This window comes from Globicephala melas, chromosome 20 (genome assembly GCF_963455315.2).
Source record: "Globicephala melas chromosome 20, mGloMel1.2, whole genome shotgun sequence".
In the NCBI taxonomy this organism is placed as follows: domain Eukaryota; kingdom Metazoa; phylum Chordata; class Mammalia; order Artiodactyla; family Delphinidae; genus Globicephala; species Globicephala melas.
This window is the reverse complement of record NC_083333.1, coordinates 34,246,879-34,272,610: the sequence shown is the minus strand read 5'-3', so window position 1 is coordinate 34,272,610 and position 25,732 is coordinate 34,246,879. Positions and strand designations below refer to the sequence as shown.

Here is a 25,732-nt window from a genome sequence, read left to right as displayed (position 1 = left end):
TGTTGAAATTCTTTAACAAATTACAAGCCAGGGGCCATCAGAGAGTCTGGGCTCTGCGCTGTGTCAGCTCAGAGAATCAGGCTGTAATTTTAGACAGATGTTCGTAAACTTGGGGATTCCTGGTATGTGGACTTGGGTGCCTCCAACCCCAGACGGCAGGGGAAGCAGCCAGTGTTCCCTGCCCAGATGACCAGAAAATGTTTCTTAATGAATTGTCCAGCGGGACTCACACTGGCTCCCACATCTGGCAGATCTGGGTTATATCACTCTCGGTCCTCAGTGTCCTGCGGGTTCCTGGGAACGCCCTGCCCAGAGTCAAGTGCACCAGCTGCAGCAGCCGGCTGCATTCACATGCCTCTCTGCGTCATCCTGACCGTCACACACTATGGGGCTGGCTCCGGCTCCCAGTTCCAGAGGCTGAGTCGGCCGCCCCCCAGGAGGCCACCGCCTCTCACTTTCCCATGGGCCTAAGAAGTCACCATGGAAGTAAAATTCCATGCCTGGAGGTATCCAGGGGAGGACTGCATTCTCTGCTTTTCTACACTAATAGCTCCTGGCACCATAATTCAACATTAGCTGTGTTAATCCAGAGAGAGGAAAAAACAAACATAAAAAACCTGAGCCATTCACATTCCTCAAATAGGATCCGAGGAGAGAAAGAAGTATAAACTTTGAAAGAATTTCCAAGAAGAAATATAGATTTAAACAGCATGTGGCACAAGGTGGATGGTGGTAAAGAGGTGACAATTTTCATGGAGATGGGGAGGCCTCTGACGCTCTGCTCTGTTGGACCAGAGTCCTGCTATGTTCTCTCCATCACATAAAAAGCCCGAACACTCTTACAGTCTACCTGGCACTACATTCCTGCTTTCTGATTAACTACAGAGCTTTGGAGATCTTTATTTTGTATCCTTTTAGTAACTGATCAGAACTGCCCGAGGCTGCTTCTGGGACAGAACTCCCGGCAGCACCCTGTGGGAAGGTTCTTTATCTTCCTGCTCATTATCGCTAGAACATGACGTAATTCACACTCATGGAACTACAATACAGGCCTGCCTCACTCCCCATCAATTCCACCTGTTCATTCAGAGTCATGGCATGTTAAAGCCAGAGAGGACTTTTTTTTTTTGAAACAAAATCTTTAATCTCGGGCTTCTTCACAGTGGTTAAGAATCCGCCTGCCAATGTAGGGGACACAGGTTCGAGCCCTGGTCCGGGAACATCCCACATGCCGTGCAGCAACTAAGCCCATGCACCACAACTACTGAGCCTGCGCGCCACAACTACTGAAGCCCGTGCACCTGGAGCCCATGCTCCGCAACAAGAGAAGCCACCGTAGTGAAAAGCCTGCACACCGCAACGAAGAGTAGCCCCCGCTCGCCGCAACTAGAGAATACCTGTGGGCAGCAACGAAGACCCAACGCAGCCAAAAATAAATAAATAAAAATTAAGGGGCTTCCCTGGTGGCGCAGTGGTTGAGAGTCCGCCTGCCGATGCAGGGGACACGGGTTCGTGCCCCGGTCCGGGAAGATCCCACATGCTGCGGAGCGGCTGGGCCCATGAGCCATGGCCACTGAGCCTGCGCATCCGGAGCCTGTGCTCCACAACGGGAGAGGCCACAACAGTGAGAGGCCCGCATACCGCAAAAAAAAAAAAAATTAAGAAAAATAATCTTTAATCTCATTCTTCTAACTGGTTTGCCAATCCTCATTCTAATTTTAAAGCCAAGATTGTTTTAAAGCCAAAGCACAAGAAACCTGCGATCCTGACAAGTAATTCATCATTCATACAACCCAGGTCTCCTCATTCTTTGTTTCAAAATTACATCATGCAGCTCATTAATTTAAAAAGAAAAGCCTATTAAAAGTCTTTAAAGTGTGGGCTGAGATTTACGAATCTGCAGATGTGTTCTACAGAAATAACCAAGAAGCAGACAGAAAGAAAGGGATGGAGAAAATATTCATTTATATTTAGCCGTTTACCTGGTGCTTCAGGACGCTGGCTGCCCAGCAGACTCACTCAGCTTTCCCAAACCCCCATGCCCAGGTCAGACCTCAAACCAATTAAATCACAATCTCTGGAGGTGGGTTTTGGATGGCAGTAAGCAACCAGGTAACTCCAATGTGTAGCCAACCTGGAGTGCCATTGGTTTACTGGAGTTTAGGCCTAAACAGCTGCGTAGAGACCAAAATCATAGTTTTCGAAAGAAGAAAGAGGAAAGAAAAGAAAAAGAAAAGGAGGAGGGAGGGGTCATTTATATGACGTGATCTTCAATTTGTCATCCTCTGTGCTTCAGTGGGCTAAATGAATGTGTGGTCAAACTGAGAAGATCTACATGGGTGATCTCAGCCTGGGACAAGGTCACCTTTCCCCACCATGCCTGTGACCACAGAGGCATGTGGACTAGAGTTGGAGAAAGGAGGAACAGAGCAAGCATTCAGGTCCTGTACTCTTAAAGTACTCACAGGTTCTTAGGATACTTTTCCTCTTTAAAAGAGGAGCCCCTTACCATATGATCCAGCAATTCCACATTTTGATATATATCCAAAAGACTAAAACGCAGGGACTGAAACAAATATCTGTATACCTGTGTTCACAGCAACATTATTCACAATAGCCAAAAAGTCGAAGCAATCCATCCATCCATCGACTGAGGAATGGATAAACAAAATGTGGTCTATACACACAGAGGAATATTATTCAGTCTGAAAAAGGAAGGGGCATTCTGACATAGGCTACAACATGGATGAACCTTGAGGATGTTGGTGCAAACGAAATAAGCCAGTCACAGTACAAATACTGGATGATCCCACTTATATGAGGTCCCTGGAATAGTCAAATAATAGAGACAGAAAGTCGATTGGTGGTTGCTGGGGGCTGGGGGGAGGGAGGACACAGAGAATTATTGTTTAATGGGTACAGAGTTTCAGTTTTGCAAGAAGAAAACTTGCATGGACAGTGATGACAGTAGCACAAACAATGTGAATGTACTGAATGGGACACAAAAATGGTTAGGATGGTAAATTTTTTAACAAGTAGGGGGGTACCCAATGAGTGCCTCTCACTTACGTCTCTCTGGTGTTGGCAGAGGTTACTGAGGGCAAAATCACAAAGGTAGATGTGTCATCTGTAAAATTCTGACGTCTGAGGCCTGCGCACGACATACCCCAGGCCACTGAAATCTGTTTGGCAGGACTGGCTGACTCAAGAAAGAGTTATAGAGCTTTGCAACTCCCCAGGGGGCACATGAGGGCCGGCTGGCAGGCCTTGTGTTTCACGTTATATAACCACCAAGCTGCCAGTTTCCAAACAAGATGAGGTGAATTCCAATGTGCTCCACGCCTACGAGGAGCCAACTGATGATTAATTCCCAAATAACTTTATCAAGGAGCCTTTTTCTAATTCCCAAATGCAGTAATGCCACTTATTTGTTAGTTGAGAAACCTCTGGTTTCCTTTTTGATGGGTTGGCTCAAACGTATTGTGAAAGAGGGGCTTAGTTTTCATCTTTTCCTTCCTTTTGGCTTAGTATTCTAGGGGCAAAGAACAACTTCAACAAGAAGAAAATTCCGTTGGCAGCAGCTCTTTTTTAGCTGCTCTGTAATCCAAAGCTTTCAAGTGAGTAAGCTTTCTTCTTGACTAACACCTCTGCGACAGACAGAGAAGGAAAAAACCTGCAGCTCTTCTCTGATCAATGGTCCTAACCCTTTCCTTCAGTCTGTGATGATCCTATTCAGGGGATGACTTGTGAAGATGTTTTCTAGGGGAAGTCACCTGGGCCCTAGAGGCTGGTCCCCAAGCCCACGTGTTTGAGCTCTGGCCAGGCATCTAAAACAACTTGTCATGCTTCCCCAGCCTCGGACCAGCAGCCCCAGGGCAGCACTCACACTTGACCAAGAAAGTCTGTCCCAGTGATTCACCAGGAAGCCCAAAGTTTGGCAGCTGGAAAAATGTAAACCTTCTGCTTTAAGAGATTGCATATTAACACTTCTGCCAGAAGCCAATCACTCAACAGGAGTTGCATTAAGTACTCAAACATCCTTCTACTGAGCTCAGACACAGTGAAACAGTTGTTTCTTTGGCATAAGGTTCTGCAAGATAAAAGAAATTTCTCTAAATCTAAGCAATAACAGAAAAGGGGAGAGGTTCTTGTCCACAGAGGGAAAAGGAAACATAAACGGTATGACTCATTTGTGATAAGTTCTAACCAATGTCCATATTTTATGGGTTTTTTTCATATAGATACTTACAAATAAATTCCACAATACTCTTTAATACAGGATGTGCCACTTTTGGGACTCCAGGAGACAGCCTGAAGAGCAAGAAGAGATCTGGTTTCCTGGGTGCTTCTAATCGCTACCCCCTGCTCCAAATGCATAGATACTTTTCAACTATATTCCTCATTATGTTTCTGAATTCAGACACATAAACGTAACCTCCTTGCCTCCCCGCCCCCCTGTCTGAAGTTTGCCCCATGGATGGAAAGGAAAAGATCCCCCCCTTGTTTGGATGGAAAGGAAAATACTCCCTGCTTATAACTGCCATGGAAGCTTCATGATTTCCACAAGGCTCTCTGGAGTCCATGGAACTCTGGAACATGAAGTGGTCCATGGAGTATGTATGTGCACAGCAGCATCCCAGCTATACATTGGTACCACCCCAGATCAAGCCCATCTTCTCAGAAGGTCTTTGTGTGCAGACATAAGGCTAGCAAAACTACATACTGCCACGGGAGGAGGAAGAAAAGGTGTATTTTCCACCATTACTCCTTAAAAGCACCCAAAGCACCATATGTAGCTTAATAGCCTATTGCTTTCTTTGCCCATAAGAGAGAATTCAGCTCACGAAATACCACCATCAATAAATATTGAGTGTTCGTTATATAAACAGCCCAACAATAAGATAATATACTGTGTTCCAAAACACCGTTAAGGCTCTGAGAACATTTTCTGGCACACTGAAATAGTGGAATGACCATAAATTATGTAAAGGGAGAAATTTCTTACATTTCAGAAAAAAATAAAATAAAAACCTCTAGCAACAGAATTTAGTGCTTAATAACTCTCACATGCTGAAGTTTCAGCTTAATCAACTGTGACTTTTGATATTTTATTTAATATATCTAGGAAGCATCACCAAAAGAGTAATTTTAATATTGCCTCTAAATTCAATTAGAGTGGTTACGTTTTTATGGCAGAGTAACATTCGCAGGGCCATTCTTTAATACATCAGTTATTAAATCCCACAGTCCCTTAATCCACATTGCAGACTAATCTAACGCGTTTAAGCCGCCCTTGAAAAGCCATCTCTCAGCGCAGGGCTCACAGAGTATGATAGCTTTTGCTTTTCTGGCCTAAGAAGTCATTTTTTTTCCTCTTGACATCTTAAGAGTCATCTTCAATAATTTTTTTTCTGTAGTTCCAATGTCTCTCAAATCCTGATATGCCAGACTGACTTGGCAAGTCTGTTCTTCTCCCACAGAAACACCCATCAGCTGCTGCTATTGCTGACTCCCAGGCACATGGTCTGGCAGATACCCTATTACAAAATAAATCCACAAATCCAGATGAAAAGCCAGACGCTTCCCAGCATGCTCCACATAATTCCCACTGTGCCTGTGACAGATGCTCCCAGTAGCCTGAGCACCAGGAAACCAGCAAACTCACACACACACAGACACACACACACACACACACACACACACAGTCTGGTCAAGTGGTTGGGAGTGAGAACCCAGTGGCTACGTTCTACCAACCTTAGGTAAGTCACTGGGTCTCTCTCTGCTTCCCTATTTGTAAGATGGTAATACTCAGCGTAACCACCTTCATTGACACAATGAGCAAGAATCAAAAGAAGTTCTAGTTCTTAGGGTGGCATCTGAAATTTTTATTAAAGCCTTCAGTCTGATTTCTTAGGGAAATGGACTCGTTTGTACAGGTCCAGACGAATAGGCAAAGCAAGCACCAGCAAGTTCTAAATTAGGGTTCCACTGCTTTAAATATTCTTTTCAGAACAAGATCAGATGTAAATTAACAATGACAGCAGCCCCTAGAGGATTAAGCCGGCTTATGTGGTAACTGAACTAAAGATGAATTCTTTGATATAAAGTCAAGATGGTTCCAATTTAGAATGACGAGATAGTTCAACAAAGGCTTATGTTTTTAATCTGGAAAAAGTTGGCTATAAATGATCTCAAGCTTAACACAAATCTAATTAGGCGAAGCTAGACAGTGGAAACTAACACAAGCATCTATCACACAGGCACTTTCAGAGCTGGGTATCATGCCCATGTTACAAGCAAGGAAACTGAATAAAGAAATGGGTTAATAGGGGTGAAGGGAGAATGGCTATTCCATGACAGTCAACAGTCTTGGCTACATTTTACTTCTCTTCCATTATAAACAGAGCTATATTTTGAAAATTAAGATCTACGTGCTTTTCAAGTAGAAAAATCAAAGTATAAAGTACTAAGTCTGCCCAGGCTACCCACCAATCCAAGCAGTTGGTACTTCCCTGGGAACTTCCCATCCTCCCATTCTGCCCTCAGATGGGTAGGTAGGTGATGGATAGATGGGCAGATGGATTTATAGTCTTTGAAATCAATAAACCTATAGGTCATGAAACATTTTCCAAAACATTTGGACCGATTAAACCAGAATCACACCCCCAAAGAGACAATTCATCTTAATGTTGATCAAAAAAGGAGAATAAAATTATTTTTTAAAAATGGGGGACTTCCCTGGTGGTCCAGTATCTAAGACTCCGTGCTCCCAATGCAGGGTTGCAGGGGGCCTGGGTTCAATCCCTGGTCAGGGAACTAGAGCCCACATGCCGCAACTAAAAAGATCTTGCATTCTGCAACGGAGACCTGGCGCAGCCAAGTAAATAAATATTTTAAAAAATGGTATGGCTTGGGCTTCCCTGGTGGCGCAGTGGTTGAGAGTCCGCCTGCCGATGCAGGGGACACGGGTTCGTGCCCCAATCCGGGAAGATCCCACGTGCCGCGGAGCAGCTGGGCCCGTGGGCCATGGCCGCTGAGCCTGCGCATCCGGAGCCTGTGCTCCACAATGGGAGAGGCCGCAACAGTGAGAGGCCTGCGTACCACACACACATACAAAAAATGGTATGGCTTTTCAGCTCTTTGACCACTTTTACAATAAGAAGAAAATATTATATTTTTGTTGTCACTGTGAGATTTCAACTCTCAGCGCTCTTAAATAATGGTAAAAAAAATAAAGAGAGAAACTGAAATTCTGTATCTTGAGATGTGTTGGCAATGAAACTTCCTACAAAATTGGCTGCAAGTCCAATTTCTGCCCCCTAACGTGTTTATTATTACTATGAATCAAGAACATCTCTGCAAATGTTCAGTAGACAAAGCATCAAGAAAGGGGCAGGCAAAAAAAAAAAAGAAAGAAAGGGGCAGGAAGAGCTGGGTTATAAAGATGGTGCCCTCACTCCCACTTCATCCCGATGCCAACCCATCACTCCCACAGGTCAGGAGCTGTGAAAGTACTGCCCTCTCCTCATCAGAGTTTCTAACTGAGGTTCCTGTCACTGGTGGAAAGTAAGCTGGCAATCCCCAGAGGCCTAAGATAAAGGGAGGCATGGGGTGGTATAGTGACCTGAGGACAGAAAGTCAAAGCATGGTTCTGAACTTTGCCACGAATGAATGTGACCTCAGCAAGTGACTTGACCTGTCTGCATCTCGGTTCCTCATCTGCAAAATAAGGCAACTGGATCACCCAATTTTTAAAGTTCTTTCCAGCTGTAGAAATCTTTATTATGAGAATAAGCACAATTTACAAAACAGCAATGTTCAAATCTGGGCCTCATTTGCAATGATTCTTGCCCTATGGGGCTTCTGCAACCTGAATTTCCTGAAAATGAAACAAAACAAAAAAAACCTAAAGCACCAAACAGTTCTTACTGTCTTCCTTCAAACATTTTTGTTGCACCTCATGAACTATCAGGGAAATACCAAATCACAGGGCAATTGGATTCCAGCATGTCTTAAGGGATATTTGTGGTGGATTAAAGAAGGGACTAACAACAAGGACCTACTGTATGGCACAAGGAACTACATTCAATCTTTTAATAACCTATAATGGAAAAGAATCTGAAAAAGGTACACTTGAAACTAACACAACATTGTAAATCAACTATACTTTAAAAAAGAAAAAAAAAAGAGAAAAACCCACCATTTGACTTTACAAAGTTTTATATATAAAACCAGAACATTTTTCGGTTTTAACAGCCTAAACTCTACAGACTTGAAAAATCTGACGCTAGGCAAAAGATATGCAAAATCTGATCCTATTGTGAAGGAGGTAATATATCGTATGGTTACTAAAAATATCAAAGATAGAAAAATTTCTATCCAAAGGAGAAAAAAAACCCTTTATCTATATTATACTTCTGGTTTGCCTTCCAAACAGGTCTAGAAATACCTCTAGATAATCATATTTTAAAACTTTAAAACTGTATTTTTTCAAGTTTATTCTTTAAGTAACTGATAAATTATTGTTAAGAGCTTTATTCAAATTGTAGCCCTTCTGAAATATTTTATGATAAGATCACTACACTGGTGGTGCAGTGGTTAAGAATACGCCTGCCAATGCAGGGGACACGGATTCGAGCCCTGGTCCAGGAAGATCCCACATGTCGCGGAGCAACTAAGCCAGTGTGCCACAAGTACTGAGCCTGCACTCTAGAGCCCGCGAGCCACAACTACTGAGCCTGTGTGCTACAACTACTGAAGCCCACACGCCTAGAGCCCGTGCTCCACAACAAGAGAAGCCACTGCAAGGAGAAGCCCGCGCACCGCAACGAAGAGCAGCCCCATTCACCACAACTAGAGAAAGCCCGTGCGCAGCAACAAAGACCCAACGCAGCCAAAAATAAATAAATAAAATAAATAAATTTATTTTAAAAAATAGATCAATACAGATTTAACAAGGAATTACAATGAACAACAGCTAACTGAAGGTCAATCAGAGTCTTACTGTTAGGTCAGTAGGAAATTATGATTCGGTTCCTCGATGATGTAAAAGGAGATCATACTACTGTAAAATATCACAAAACATAAATAGTTTTTCTTCTTCCAAAGATACAAGTAATCCTCGTAGCTCAACAAAGCAGAATTGCAAACTTTTCAAATCACCTAAGCCTTGTTCCACGATCCTAGCCAATTTTCTCTTCTGTATTGATCTGGCTCCTCTTTTGGCCCTTTGCATATAAGACTTTGAATTATTATTGGTCTAGTTACTATATCAAACTGTAAATCCCTTGAAGGCGGTATCCAAATTTTATACTTCCTCTGTACGCTTAATTTCTAAAGGAAGTGCCCTCGGAAGGCATCTAATCCAAAGTTCTATCCCTTTAGAAAAAATTTATATTATTTTTTCTTATACAGGTAATACATTTAGCACAGACTGAAAGCTTTCCAGCAAAATTCATTTTCTCCTTCCTCTGTAGCATAGCGTTGTCGCAGGCCACAATAGATGCCTATCAGGATTTTGTTCCCTGCCTGCCTTGTAGTTGGCAGTTGAGTTTAGTCATGTGACTGTGTCCCTGGAAAGGCATGTTAGCTGAAGTGATGTGTGCCACTTTGGGAACAGAGTCTCTTCCATGCCCCCTCTTCTTCCTTGTGACAGCACCCAGCCTTGACCATGTACAAGACGACAAGGCCCTGGGACTTCCCTGGTGGTCCAGTCACTAAGACTCCACGCTCCCAATGCAGGCGGCCCGGGTTCAATCCCTGGTCAGAGAACTAGATCCCACATGCCGCAACTAAGAGATCACATGCCGGAATTAAAGATCCCGCATGCAGCCACGAAGATCCTTGTGTGTCGCAACTAAGACCTGGCACAGCCAAATAGATAAATAAACATTAAAAAAAAAAAAAAAGATGACAAGGCCCTGGGGAAGGGGGGAGCCACAGGATGGAAGGAACCCGGGATTGTGAATATCTGAACGGAACAGAGCCCCCTGCATATCTGGAACAGCTACCTCAAATTGTTAAATGAGAGACAAATTCATTAAGCCTCAATACTGTGGATTTCTTAGCAGCTTGGCTTTTTACTCTAACTAATGCATGAATATTTATAGTGGAAAGGATGAGAAAATACAAGAAGCAGAAGAAAAGTCACCTGGACCCTACACCAGGGGTCCCCAACCCCTGGTCCGCAGACCAGTACAGCAGAAGGTGAGCAGTCCGCAAGCGAGCGGAGCTAGCGAAGCTTCATCTGCCACTCCCCATCGCTCCCCATTGGTCACATTACTGCCTGAACCATATTCCCCCCTCCCCCCCCGCCCCATCTGTGGGAAAAACTGTCTTCCACAAAACCGGTCCCTGGTGCCAAAAAGGCTGAGGACCACTGCCCTACACCACCTAAATAATTATTAACATTTTGGGGTAGTTCCTTCTCGACTTTTCTCTATGTCTATAGAAAAACCACATACACATAGTTTTCTACAGAAATATAGCCTCTCTCACTTAATATCATCGTCTATCTAATATATTAATGTATTTTTTTCTTTTTTTTGGCCGTGCCACACATTTTGCAGGGTCTTAGTTCCCCAACCAGAGATCGAACCCAGGGCCCTGGCAGTGAAAACACTGAGCCCTAACCACTGGATGCAAGGGAACTCTCTAATATTTTTCTGTATCAAAAATACATATAATTAATTTTAATGGCTATATAATATTCTACTGCTTGGATTTATCAAAATTTATTCAACTAATTTTTCATTGTTGGCCACTTGCATTTTTTCTTTCTTTTTTTTTTTTTTTGTGGTACGTGGGCTCTCATTGTTGTGGCCTTTCCCATTGCAGAGCACAGGCTCTGGACGCGCAGGCTCAGCGGCCATGGCTCACGGGCCTAGCTGCTCCGCGGCATACGGGATCTTCCTGGACTGGGGCACGAACCCATGTCCCCTGCATCGGCAAGCAGACTCTCAACCACTGTGCCACCAAGGAAGCCCGCATTTTTTCCTTTTAAAAATTCTGTTATAAACAACCCTGCAGAGAACATTTTTATATACAAACCTTTACACATCCATCAGGTTTTTTTCCCCCCCAGGTCTCTATTCTCGGCATATCTTTGCAGACAAAGATGTTCCCTCTTTCTGGGGACCTGCATTAAGTCATTATGTCTGATAGGTGTTTGCAAGGCTGCCTTCATTCATTATATTTTTGAACGAACTCCTATTTATGTTTTGTCAACCGGAAAAACCAAACAAGGTCCAGCTCCCCACTCAGCACCCGGAATAAGTAACTGACTCCCTATGCAGTGTCAGGCAAACTCCCCCTGTACAATGCAGTCCTGGCTAGTAACATGCACAAAAGGGAAAGCAGTAGTAGACCTTGTTTCCTGCTGACAAACCTTGATCTACATCTGTGTTGCCAATTACTTGTTCAACAAACCTGTTACTTTTTTGGAAATAATAAATAATTCAGAGAAAGTCATTTTGAATCCTCTGACATCTGTTGCTTGTAATGACTCTGAATTATTCATCAGTGAGCATAAACAGCATTAATTAAAGAAAAGGACTGAGGCAAACCATGGAAATAGAAACGAACACTGCAGAAGAAAATGCCTTTACTCAACCCATACTCACTTGTCATTGACAAATATCCAAAGAGCCTGCCCGTCCTTGGAATTTAAAGGAACTGGTACGCTTAGATACCAGAAGGCATGATCCAAATGAGGATCACTATTTCATGTTTCCAAACTTGCTTTGTTTTTTCTCCTTCAGAAAACTCCTTCAACGTTCTACCTGCTAGGTTCTCTGAGTTTCAGAGAGTGTTGTGGTATTCAAAGGGAAAGGAAATTTACTAATTGAGCTGCAAAAGAATTGCAAGAGGTATCCCAGATCAAGTCGTCCTATGCTCATTTGTACACTGAATTTTAGATATATTAATGGTAGAGGTCTCCGAAATCAAGGACGGCTCAATTCATCTGGCTGCTACCGCCTGATCATTTATTTCCATGACGACACTGGCACTTCCTCCTGACAAAGCGCTTTCCTGTGGTAAAGAGCAAAAGAGAAAAAACCTTACAGGCTGGCTGACTATTCTACACCACTGGCCGTGGGCTGATTCTTCCCCCAGTCTGTCTCTCTGCACAGGGAGAGTGATACTATATTCTGTAACACCCTCCACTGTAAAAGAGCCTACGGACTCTGTCTGTGTGGAGGGAAAGTGTGAGCTGAAAAGAAACGCGTTAGAGAGTTTACGCAGCACTGTTTGTAAACAGATGCCTCCAGAGGTGGGGCCCGGGTGTCTCAGTAACCGGCTTCTCGGGGACCAGAAGAAACAAGCCTCTCTGGAAAGGCAAGGTGGGGGGGAGCTGTGGAGGGTGGTTTGAATCGGGAAATTTTCCGGAAAACCTATTCCTGTGTATGACTCTGGTGACTTGATCAGTTAAGGATTTCTCGACTCCGAGGTAACCTGGCCTCCAGCTCCCCCTACTCCGGTACCAACTGCTGGGGTTGCTGTGGGCAACAGAGGAGAAACGCTGGACAGAGAAAAGAGTGGCTGGAAGAGGAAGGGGAAAAAAATGAAACCCAACAAGACTGAAGAAAGCCACAAGCCCCATTTGGGGTCTTTTCAAAACCTCTGAATTCAGAGGCATGACAAGCACCTGGCAAGGTCTTCTTGTTGGTAGCCACTAATGAGTGGCTTCCGTGCAGAAATGATCATTCCAGTCTCTCCAGATCGGGTGCACAGAGACCTCCCAACGCTTCCAGAAAAAGAGACACAGAAACCCTCCATGCACTTCTGAATCCTCTTTCAGTAACATCCTTTCAAAGGATTTCAGAAATGGGGACAAACCTCCCTTGTTTTTTCCCAGTTTCGTTTGTTATTGTTTTGTTCCTGCGGGGAGGAAGGTTGGAAGAGGGAGAGGAGATGGTGGAGGGGAGCTTGGAAGTGAGGAGAAATGGTTGGCTCTGCCCAGCTCAGACTGGCCCTTCATCAAAGGGGGTTTGTTGTTAAAAACAGCAGAGGACGGGTGGAAAAGAAGCCAAGGCTCTCAGTTTCCCAAAAAGAGGCTGAACAGGGACTTCTGTGTCTCTTTCAGGCACTACCCAACATGCAGCTACAGACTTAGAAAAGATCACTCGTAGAGCACTGGATTTGAAGAAATGAACTAAAAAAGATCTCTTTGAGAAAGACAATGGATGCATTTGCTGGGTAAGAGGTCCCTCCACCGAAACCCAGCTGGGGTTGCATGAAGCCTGTCTGTAACGTCAAAAAGTTTCCCAGATGCCCTCACAGGCTTCATTTCATTCAAACATTCAAAAAACAAACACTGACCCAGAGTACTTTCTCTTTAGGGAGAAAGAAAAAGGCATAGTACCTCCTTCCTTTCCAATCCAAGCGGTCTCTAAGCTAGAGGTAAAGTGAGAGTCTTAGGGGCTGAACACAAGGTGACCCTTTCATCACCGACTGATCAGGGTGCTAACAGGCAGAGCCTGGAGGCACCTAGACTGGAGTCTTGGTTTGGTGACAATGCTACGATGCACCCGGAAACTGGGGCCTGTGAAAACACGCTCTACCTGCGAGCACTGAACAAGACTTTTAGGGGGAGGAGGGGAGCACCTGTGTTCTCAGTCTAGGAGAACTCATAGGGCAGGGGGAAGCTGGAACCCTCAGTGGAGGCCACCCAACCCTCGAATGTAAAAAAAAAAGCTGGAGTGCCCAGTGGAGATACCAATGGGCAGCTCAGAAAATCTTGCCTCCGAGGCAACACCCAGTATTTCCAAACTTCACCTGGGAATCTCGTTACAGTGCCGATTCTGACTCAGAAGTTCTGGGATGGGGCCTGAGATTCTGCATTTCTAACAAGTTTCCAAATGATGCTCTGCTGCTGGCCTATAGACCATACTCTGAGTTGTAGCAGTTCAATCCAGGCAACACATTAGAATCACTATAGTTCTGAAAGGGAACCCCCTGACCCAGTCCTTCCCCTGCTCAATTAAATCAGTATATGTGGCAGTGATGCCAATCACTGGGCTTTTTCTTAAGTACCCCAGGTGAGTCTTATGTGCAACCAGGGTTGAGGATCCACTGGCTGGACTAATTCTGGCTCTCACTATCAACTAGATATGTGGACCCAGGAAACTTAATCTCTAGGAATCTCAGTTTGGTATCAGAAAAAGGGGATATGCTGGCCGAAATGGATTGGTATAGAAACAAATGTGCAGTATTTGAAAGCACTTTGAAAGAAGATAAAATACAATAGTTATTTTACTCATCGAGTCTTAGTTTCCTTGGTTAGAATGAGTTCATAGTGTCCCCGACTAATCAAATTTCACAAATACCAGCTCCGTGTTAATTCTATGGAAGAGACTGTTTTTAGCTGAGATCTCCTGGCTGTTCTGTTAACACCCCAAAGCCCAATGCACTGGGATTCTTTCTTAAATGACAACTGACTCATCAATGGATTTTAGGTCCCAATGGCAACCTAGCCAGTACCTTGAAAAATCCTCCTAAAATTACTTTAAATATGGATTCCCGGCACCCACCGATGACTGGTGCTGATCTACGAAGCAAACCCACATTACCGCCCCCCCCCCCACTCGTCCCCTGTCCTGCCAATCCCAAGCTCCCTGGGTGCAAGGAAGGTTCTCTGCTGCCAATTTTCAACTTTCTGTGCAATGAACAAAGCTTCGAAGGGCATCAGTTCTGCCAACCACCAATAGATGGCATCAGCGGTCGTGCAAGGTCGTTTCAGCCTCCCCCTCGTTCCTCAATCTCTGTCATGTTTGCTATGTTTGAAATGCAGTGTCTCGTTAAAAACTAACTGAAGGTAAAAAAGGTTTAAAAAAAAAAGTCAAAATGCAGAAGTGTCTCTGGATAATAAAACGAGAGTTGTAAAGGACTAGGAGTCCCCGCCATCCCCGGCTCACTCAGGAAACAACTTTACCAGCAACCGACGTGCACCTAAGCTAGGTTAGTGTCATGTTGCAGTTAGAACAAATGGGCTTTCAGAAACTCATCGGTGAGAAGAGCTTCTTGTCCCCAGCTGACATCACATTGAAGCTGATTCTCAAACGCACACAGAAACCACAGAGAAAGCAAAACAACCCACCACCAGAAGGCAAGGCTATAACCACAGCAACACTCGCCAGAACAAAGACCCTCTGAGAACCAGAGCTCCATTTCCTCTTGTGTGCTGAGAACATCATCAGCTGTTCCCCAGAACCCCCCCACCCACTTATCAACTGCGGCCACACTGATGTTCACGCCAGGGCAGCAGAGTTCTCTGTGCAGGAGCTCAGGTAAATGCCATCGTCTTAGTCTTTCAAAAGTAACACTCAGGAGTTCTGTGCATGGCCAGCATGGTGTATGCTATTTCAGATCACTGGTTCTCAGCCAAAAGCCATTTTATTCTCCAGGGGACATTTGGTGGCACTGCCTCCAACTTGGTGGCACAGGATACATTCTGGTGATCACACTGGGGAAGCAGGGGAGGATGCCACTGGCATCCGGTGAGTGGAGGCCAGGGATGCCACTAAACACCCTACAGTGCACAGGACAGCCCCTCACAACAAAGAATGAGCCAGTCCAGATGTCAATAGTGCTGTGGTTCAAGAAAGCCTCCTCCAGAGGCCAGGAATTTCCGCCAAGAAAATTTAAATTCCAAAAGCCAATTTCCTACTGTCGTCACCAAAAAACATCCTGACCGAGAAGACAAAAGATAATTAATGGGAACTCCTTCCTGAGAAAAAAAGCAACCTTCCCAAGCTTTCTTTGTCCCTGTTTTTGAGAACAGAGTGTCCCTCATTTTTGCCAAGGCCCCCCCTCTTTTGGACCTCATTCTCACCGGCCTTCTCAGGAACTTGTCTTCCTCCACCACGTCCTCCTCCTCAGCATCCACACCCTCCCTCACCACCTCCCTCTACCTGGTTCAGAGAGGCTGTTTTCCCCTTTTAAAAACATCTCTCACCTAGAGAATACACAAATACCTGTTGAGTCTATACTGATATAAAAAATAAGTGGATAAATAAATAAATGGAAGAGAAGGGACAAAACAACCTCACAGAAGAATTCCAAGAAATAAACATAGAAGGAATGAAAGAAATGGAAAACCATTAACAGAACATGATGGTAATAATGGCTGCCGGTGAGATCCGCTGGTAAATGTTGAAAGTTTTTAAAGGAGAAACAAGTTTCTGGCATAGCCTCAAAGCATCTCTCCAAAAGCATTTATTAATCACTGTGGTGGTTTTAGCACCCCTAAACAACCTTTTTTTCATGCTCCTCCCTCTACTAGGTAGAGCTTAATCCCCCCCACCTTGAATGTGGGCTGGATTTAGTGACTCACTTCTAATGGATGGAGTAGGTCCCAGGGACAGCTTTCTAGAATATCAGGCTGACCTACGGCAGTTCTATTCTTAGAGGTCATGGAGATATTTTAACACAATATCCAAATGCACTACACACCTGGCTGTGGCTGGCAGGTGGCTTTGATGCAGAGATAGTGTAGCGTTTACCCTGAGTGACATTAACTTGTAGAGCAAATCTGGTTGGGGTGTGGGCAAAGCAAACCTTATAACATGCCTAAAGCGACAGGTTGGTGTAGCGAAAGAACAATACCTGGTTCCCAAATTCAAAATTGTGTAACTGCCATTCAGTCACCGACTACGGCCACTTCAAAAGCCTTGGTGACAACATCCATTAAATTAATACCCCAGTCACTCTGGGTCAGAGTAAGTATGAAACAGGTACACCTGAAACCTTTCTCACTCGTCCACAGCTCCCTCTCCCCATCTTGTATCTGGAAAGAAATCTGAGGTCAGGACAAAAAATCTGGATGCCTCAAAGCCCTTTTCAGCTAAAATGGGAACAAAAGCAGGCTCAAGAAGGAATCAAGCGGACCTCAGCACAAGAACGCCAGCTTGCTATTTTGCGAGCAGTAGGGTCAAAGCCCTGTATATAGGGGGAAAATAGTTTGGGGCAGAAAATTAATATTCACTGCTGAGACCTATTTGCCATGGGTTGACTCTGGAAGCAAATGGTTGAAAGATGGATCAGGATGAAAGCCTTCATCATCTCCCATCCTAACTCCCACCAACACCAGGGACCACCACTCCTCCCAGAGCCAGCGAACCCCCAGTGGGGTCCAGCTCAGCCAGAAGGCAGGGGCATCTGATTCTCCCCTCCTGTGTCCAGGAGTAAGTTTTTCAAGGGAGGGGGCCGAGGACACTGAATTTGGAAGGGCAAAGGACTGCTGTGAAGAGGGACACTTGGAGGAGCGGTGAATTGTGTTAAAGGGAATGAGTAAGAAAAGGTGAATGCCTGGCCCTATTCTCTGCTGGGTAAGGCCAGAGTGCCCTGCCTGTACCCCTTTATACCACGTAAGGTTTGCTGTAAGTGTTGACTGCTAATGGGTCCCATCTGGCCCCCTAGTCTGTAAAATTGCCTTTGGCCTATGGGAGCATCTCCACCTAGAAGGTTATACCTGCCCTGAGGGAGGCCCATAACCAATCAATGGCTGACATGGGAGAGGGAAACAAAAGGCTGACTCCTGGGCAAGGGGAGACAGAGCTCCCCAGAAACCCAGCTAAAACTCCCCTTTCCCCCACTGCCCTGCCACTCTCCTCACCTCCACCTCCTAGGCCCATACATCATCTCCATGAGAATCCCTCAACTTCTAAACAATCTGACCCAAGACATTGGGAATTAAGCTTCCTTGAAGTTTTAGAGGTTTCTGGTAGATCCTGGGAAGAGAATTTCCAGTTCAAGGACTCCAGTGCTCCCTTGAGGACAACTAGGCAGAGAAGGTTCAGACCCAAGCCCACCGACGCCCCAAGCACCAGAGAGAAAGCTCATGTCCTGGTTCTCCCTTACTCAGATTGGAGAAAGGACGTCAGAAGGAGGTGCCCCCCTCATACCTGGGTGACAGAGCCATGTCCTAAAAAGATCCTACTACAAAAGGCTGATTTTGCTAGTTCCTGGACACTGTGTACTCAAGTTGGGAAAAACTCAACACTGGCAAATCCAATCTCACAGATCACTTATAAGGCAAAAAAAGAGTTATGTCAGCTATCAAGTCTTTTTCAACAAGGTATTTAAAATGGGATTTCACACTGGTGCTAGAATTGAGGCACAGATGATCTTCCTTGGTGTTTTTCAAGGCCTTTTCCTCTATACCGGATCAGTAGGAAACTCTCTCCTTTACACTCTACTGCCTTCCCTCCTTCCCCTTTCTCACTGCCCTGTGCTCCTCTTTGGGCTTCCTAGGATCACCTCCCCCATTTCTCATCTTAGGGTTGATCTCTGGGGACCACTCTAAGACAGGTATACATCCAATAATGTAAAATCTTAAAATCATAGTTCCAGAGGGCATACTCCCAGTGAATAGCCCAAGAACGCAAAGCATGTGTCTATGACCTAACTAGTTATAATTTGCTAAAGTACTTGATTCTTGGGCAAAGTAGGTTAAAAGCCAGAGAGTTGTAAAAGAGTGGTCTGAAACAGCCTAAGAACTTTATACAACTCATAACAATGTCCTTCTTTGGTGCAATTTTACGTTAGCTTTTAAAATTAGCTTTCATAGATCTTTGCCTGGCCCATTATATTTCAGATGTTGAATTTAGGACAGTGTTCAAAGATTTTTATGGGGCCAGTTCACGGTTTCAGTTCCAATTTACCATTTTTCCTTTACTGACTTCCTTTTGGAGTTCACCAGCATATGGGTCCTTAAGGACTAAAAAAACCAATGAATTAATCAAAGGGAAAATGTTCTGTTTCTCCCGTTTAGAAATTCATTGAAATATAGATGAAGTCCATCCTGAACAGCAGGACGTTCTGAGAAAGCCATCAGCCTAAACGCCTTTATGAATAACTATTATGTTATAAGCTCAAAAGATCTTACATCTCAGCCAGATGAATAATCAGGCCACTAGGGAACACAGGGAAGAAAATGAATATAATGCAGGTCTATATATTTTTTTCCTCTGCTTGTCTGGACACATAAAATATCTTTTTACTTTTACCACCAAATACACATTCAGGTAGCTTCTCCTGGTATCAGTGATGCTTCTCGACTCTAAGTTAAGGACTTCTGGGGGCTGAATTTGCTTCCTCCAGCCTCCAAAGCACTATGTGAAGTACCAAATCATTACACCATGAAGGCAACATCCTGCCTAACTTGTAAGAACTATTAGTAAGGGCTCAGGGAAAGCTGATGCTGCCACAAATGCATACTGTGGAAATACATGCCACATATTCAATTAAGAAAGTGATTCATCAGTATTGTAACTAAGTATTGAAAAAAATCAAAACTGGGCTTCCCTGGTGGCGCAGTGGTTGGGAATCTGCGTGCCGGTGCGGGGGACACGGGTTCGATCCCTGGTCCGGGAGGATCCCACATGCCACAGAGCAGCTGAGCCCGTGCGCCACAACTACTGAGCCTGCTCTCTGGAGCCCACAAGCCACAACTACTGAAGCCCACACGCCTAGAGCCCGTGCTCTGCAACAAGAGAAGCCACTGCGATGAGAAGCCCGAGCACCACAACGAAGAGTAGCCCCCGCTCGCCGCTACTAGAGAAAGCCCGCCTGCAGCAATGAAGACCCAACGCAGCCATAAATAAATAAATAAATAGATAGATAAATAAATAAACAAAAAAGTAACCCAAATCAAGCTTTCAATTCCCCCTACCTGCCAATCAGAGATACAAAAAGAAAAATACTATCAGTGTTCATCTCTCCTTAGCTATTATAAACTGTTACTTGCTATGCAAAGGCATTTACAAGTCCAAATTACTACAGGATGCTTATGGTTTTAAAAAATACAAATGCTATATACGATTAGTATATTACTATATATACGTGTGTATATATAAATACAATCTATGTATTTGCCTATAATTATTTAGTGATCCAACTAGTCTTTTTCCTTGAAATATGCCATTTAGAAAATACCATTACATCATGTAAATAATTTCCCTGGCTCCACCCCAACTGCATAAAAGCAGTCTTTTTTCCAGTGCAACGTGTATTTGGAAAGTGCCTGCTTTGTGGTGTTCTTGTCCAGGTCACCATACTTAAGCACACGATAGAAAAAAAGGAAAAATCAAAATTGTAGCTAAGCTCCCTCCTCCCAACTCAGAATCAGCAGAACTCTCCTTATCAAAGGACCAAACACATGAACTTCAATGATGCGAGCCGTTGACAACAGTCATCTTTAAATTCAAGCAGTACATTGTGAAAGCAAATGGAACTGCTACCCAGGTGAGAAGTGGAAGAGAAGTTCCCCAGGGAACAGTGATGGGCAGGAAGTCCAAGGACCAGGTTGAGTGCTGGCTGTGTGACTGATTCTGTGATGATGAGCAAGTTATAACATACTTTGAAGCTTCAGATTCCTCATCTACAGTTAAAACACTGGATTAAATGGTCTAAGGTTCATGCCAGGTCAAAATTCTCAGATTTTTAAGACCACCTCAACACCTGGTCATTGCTGAGACTCCACAACACTGATCCTGACTCCCAAGGCTGCACTGTGGTTGCTGAAAAGATTTTGCTTGTCACTCTCCAACACAATGGGATGGGTTTGGAGCAAAACAGGAAAGACATGTCCTATATGGTATGCATGTGGTCCCCTTAAGTGAAAGAAAATTACCTATTTCATTAGTTCCCAAAGGATATGGAGTATCTTTATTCTAAGACAGACCAGACTGACTCAGGCACTGCCCTGACAGCTATATATTATCCTGTGCTGTTGTATTGGGACCTATTATCTATTTGACTCATGTAGGAAGATTCTAGAAGCTTTTTCAAAATGGGAATACAGAATATGTTTTACTTCTAACTTGAGTAATTTGAGAAACCAGTGGCATTTGCTCTTCTCATATACACAGTTTAAAGCAAGAGAATCAAAGAGTTCTGAGCCCTAGAACAGAAATAAAGGCTAACCCCTGCAGCACGGTGCGGAGGCTGCAAGAATACGCTGGCATCTTATCCACGTGTAATGAACAATGGCTATCCAGAGGCTGACAGAGAAAGTATGGAAAATCAATGAGCATTCACTTTGACAGACAATTCTGGGGGCAGAATACCTGTCACCAGGTAATAAATCACTTCATTTAAGTTTATCTTTTTAGCAGTGCACAGTGGATTATACCCATACATCACTTCAGCCCTTCTTTTCTGCCCTGTTGACAAAGGACAAATTGAGAAGGATGGTGGGAAAGCTGGGAGAAAGAAGGGAGGTAAACAGAAGAGCTCTGTTCCTAGGCCGTATCGTAAAAGAAATGATGATGATGATGATGATGATTCAATTTCATTGTTTTCTAAGCATCAGTTCCATCTGTAAAATCTTACGGCACTTCCTGGATTTACCAATGAAGTGACCATGGGTTGGAAAACAAAGGTAGCTTTTTTTCCTGATCCCTTAGGACATACTATATATCTACAGTCTCAACAGGATCTCAAGCACTTGGCTTTTCTAACGATGGGTGAGTTTATGGGTTTCACTAATGATACTGCTTAGAAACTGGTACCCTGAGAAGCCTTGCAGCACAGAACTGAATATGGTAAATGGGACTTCAGGTGCAGCAAGAGGGTGGCAGATTAAGACAATGTGGAAAAAACCCTCCTACTACAAATACTTAAGAATGCTGGGTAAAATATGATCTGAAAAAGAAAGGGAAAAACTGAGTGAAAGCACGTGGATTCTGAGACTGCTTTTGTAACTTACAGACTTGCATTTTAAAACCCAAGTGGACAAAGGAGGTGGAACCATGGGCTGCCATGAGGCACAGAGTTGGAACTAAAACACTTGAGGAGAGGCAGGATCCTCAAAGAGGGGCTTCCTCAGTGAAGACTGGGAGCGGGGGAGAACTCATACCCTAGAAAAGGGGTCCAAAAGGGGTCCAAGAGGACAATTTTGAGTGAAAAAAAGAAACCTCTCCTCTGAAATATGGATATCCAGATCTGAGCCTTGAGCAGAGTAATCCAGGAAGTTCCAACCTAAGAAATTAGCAGAAACACTGGCCCCAAGCCAGTGATACTCCTGAGATCTCTAGAAGAAGCAATGCAAATTGTTCTGGAGGGGGCCTGTTATCAGGTCACAGAAAAAGTAATCCCCACTCAAGATCAGCTTATAAGAAAATTTAAAATTACAACATATCATGAGAAGAAAACAGCAAACACAACAAACAAGATTGTTAGAATTCCAAGAACTTGGGTACTTTCCTGGTAGTCCAGTGGTTAAGAATCCACCTGCCAATGCAGGGGACACAGGTTCAATCCTTGGTCCGGGAAGATCCCACATGCCACGGAGCAACTAAGCCTGTGTACCACAACTACTGAGCCCGTGCTCTAGAGTCCATGAGCCACAACTACTGAGCCCACATGCTGCAACTACTGAATCCTGTGTGCCTAGAGCCCATGCTCCACAAGAGAAGCCACTGCAATGAGAAGCCCATGCACTTCAACAAAGAGTAGCCCCCGCTCTCCACAACTAGAGAAAGCCCCCATGCAGCAATGAAGACCCAGAGCAGCAAAAAAATAAATTAATTAAAAAAAAAAGAATTCCAGGAACTTGGGATAATAAAATTAAAATTTGAAAAAGAGAATAATAAATATGCTTAAAACTATGAAAGACATAAAAGTAGGAAATAAAACCCTGAGGGAAAAAATACCAAAAACAGCCAGGTATGAAAATAAGCCAAATAGAACTTCTAGAAATAAATATTATAATCACTGAAATTAAAAAGTCAACAGATACGTTAAATAGATTAGACACAAGTAAAGAGAGAATTAAGTAAAATGGAAGACAGATTTGAAGAAATTACCAAGGGGCATCACAGAGATAAAAGGGGCATGAAAGAATAGCTCCTGGAATAGGGAGTACAATGAGACTATTCCGACGCATTTAATGCAAGATCCAGATGATGCAAATAGAGAGACTGTGTTAGTTTGGGTCCTCCAATAAGCAGATGCCAAGAAAGGATGTTGGGAAGAGAAGGAGTGGGCAAGGAGAAACCTCAGACCAGAAAGTCATGGCTCAAGGACTCCCCATTAGAAGAGTCCTATATCCTACAGGATGGGCTAGCACTAGTAGCCACATCTTACTAAGCCAGCAACCAGTAACAGCCCAGGGGAAGTGTGGCTTTTGAGTGAATCCTGAGACATGGCATCTGGGGTCAGTCAACTAGGCTTCCCACAGCAGGAGATCTGAGAGGCACATTTTCATGGCTGCTGACATGAAGGGGAGCAATATTTTTAAAGATAATAGTTAAGGATTTTCCAGAATTGTAAAAGCCATAAATCTCCCATGTAGAGAATAACAGCAAGTTCTGAGCAGAATAAACCAAAACAAATCTACACATGCTATAGTTAAATGGCAGAATATCAAAGGCTATAAAATACCAAAAACAAGGAGAAATTTAAGTTAAATGAAAAGAAAATAAACTGGTACGGGGGAATGACTGGAGTTAATTTTAGACTGCTTTCTAAGAACACACATTTAAGGATAATAAAGCCAGTAGAGGAAAAAAGGGAGGAACCAATAAAACTCAATTCAGTAAGAGACAGGAAATGAGAAAAAGAAAGCAAAGGAAAAGTATGGAAAATAGAAAACATGAAATAAGAGAAATAATTTAAAATATCAACTGTTACTATAAATGCAAACAGATTAAAATAGCTGGTGAAAAAACTCAGACTGAAAAAAAAAAAAAACTCAGACTGGATTTTTTTTTTAAATTTAGCCATATGCTACTTACAAGAGGTTCTTGTAAATAAGAACCTCTTACTTACTTTACCAGTAAGTAAAACCACTTACCTGTTCTTACCACTTACACAATTTCTTAACCTTTTGCAGATTGATTGCTCTCATCAATGATATGAGATTCCCATTCTCATCTGTAGAATGGGATGATAATGACAGACTTTTTTTTTTTTTTTTTTGCGGTACGCGGGCCTCTCACTGTCGTGGCCTCCCCCATTGCGGAGCACAGGCTCCGGACGCGCAGGCCCAGCGGCCATGCCTCACGGGCCTAGCCGCTCCGCGGAATGCGGGATCCTCCCAGACTGGGGCACGAACCCGTGTCCCCTGCATCGGCAGGCAGACTCTCAACCACTGCGCCACCAGGGAAGCCCCGACAGACTTAGTTTTTAATCTGTAACATGTTTTTCTTAAAATAACACAAGCAAGTACAGCAAAATGTTAACACTTGCGTAATCTTTCTGGTGTGTACGTGGGTGCGAGTTTCATTACTGTCTGTACATTTTAATCTATTTGAATTGTTTCAAAAATAAAAATGTTTTCACTGTTTAAATCCATAAGCCCAATAACCAAGTAAAAACATAAGACCACAGTAAATGACAATGTTCTTATTGTCACTTGGGAGGGTATAGAACTATACACCTTCCCTAGGGAACAATTTTGCAAGATACACCAAAACTTAAAAGATATAGATACTCTTGGGACTTCCCTGGCAGTCCAGTGGTTAAGACTTCGTCTTCCTATGCAGGGGGTGCAGGTTCTATCCCTGATCAAGGAGCTAAGATCCCACATGCCTCTGGGCCAAAATACCGAAACATAAAACAGAAGCAATATTGTAACAAATTCAATAAAGACTTCAAAAATGGTCCACATCAAAAAATCTTTTTAAAAAACTGTAGATACTCTTTAACCCAGGGACTGAATTCTTGTAATTTATCCCAAGGAACTAATCAGAAATGTGTACAAACATTTGTGTATTAGTTTACACCTGAGTTATGTCAAATGGTGAAAAGTTCAAAACAACTTTAATGTTGTTGGGAACTGTTTTAGTAAACTGTAATGCATCTGTATAACAGAACGTTATGCAGTCATTAAAATTCAGGTTAAGGTTATAGAAGATTATTAGTGACAAGTATATATTAGTAAGTGAAAAAAGATACAAACCAGTATGCATAGTATGAGTTTGTTTTAATTTAAAAAAATATGTGTGTATATATATATATATACACAAAGACAAGGGACCACCAGTGAAGCACTTCTGGATGGTAAAGATTCTGAATGACTTTTTTTTATTGTGCTTTTCTCTGTTTTCCAAGTTTTCTGCAGTGAGCATATGGTGCTCTGCAATTAGGGGGGAAAAGCAATCATTACTTCTAAAGTAAGTGGCAATAATTCCAGTTTATACTCTAATGCAGGGGTCCACAAATTATATCCCGCAGGCCAAATCCAGCCTGCCACCCTGCCTGTGAGTTAGGAATGGTTTTACATTTTTAAAGCGCTGAAAAAAACAATCAAAAGAAGAATAGTATTTATAAACTGCCATTCTAATCTAATCTTTGTATTTAATCTTTACAACAACCCTGTGAAGTAGGTACTATGACGCATTTTACAGATGAAGGAACAGAAGCTCCTAGATTGGTCAGGTAAGTAGTCAAAGATCTCCTAGTTACTGAGTCTTTGCTGAAATTCACACCCAAGGAGTCTTACCCCAGACCTTATCCTCTTAAGCTGCTTCCTCCATGTGAAAAGTTCTCCACCACTATAAGGGCAAATGCAGACAGCACAGTCTGGTGAATTCTCAGGATGGAAGACCACAATGTTTCAGTGAAGCCTCATTGGAGAATGAGGCCCTGTTTCTACCATGATGATAGGAAACACTAATTCTGAACTCCAATTAACCAAAGTATTATCCTCTTCAAAAGAATTCCATTCTTGGGCTTCCCTGATGGCACAGTGGTTAAGAATCCACCTGCCAACGCAAGGGACATGGGT

At 43.4% G+C, this 25,732-nt stretch overlaps 1 protein-coding gene and 1 pseudogene across 1 annotated transcript in view; both read right to left on the bottom strand.

The window, feature by feature from the left end:
- Positions 1–25,732, bottom strand: part of PITPNC1 (phosphatidylinositol transfer protein cytoplasmic 1) — a 250,966-nt gene that overhangs the window by 170,031 nt on the left and 55,203 nt on the right. The window lies entirely within an intron of this gene.
- The window catches only part of LOC132594175 (RNA-binding protein 4B-like), a 33,645-nt pseudogene continuing 19,893 nt past the window's right edge, over positions 11,981–25,732 (bottom strand).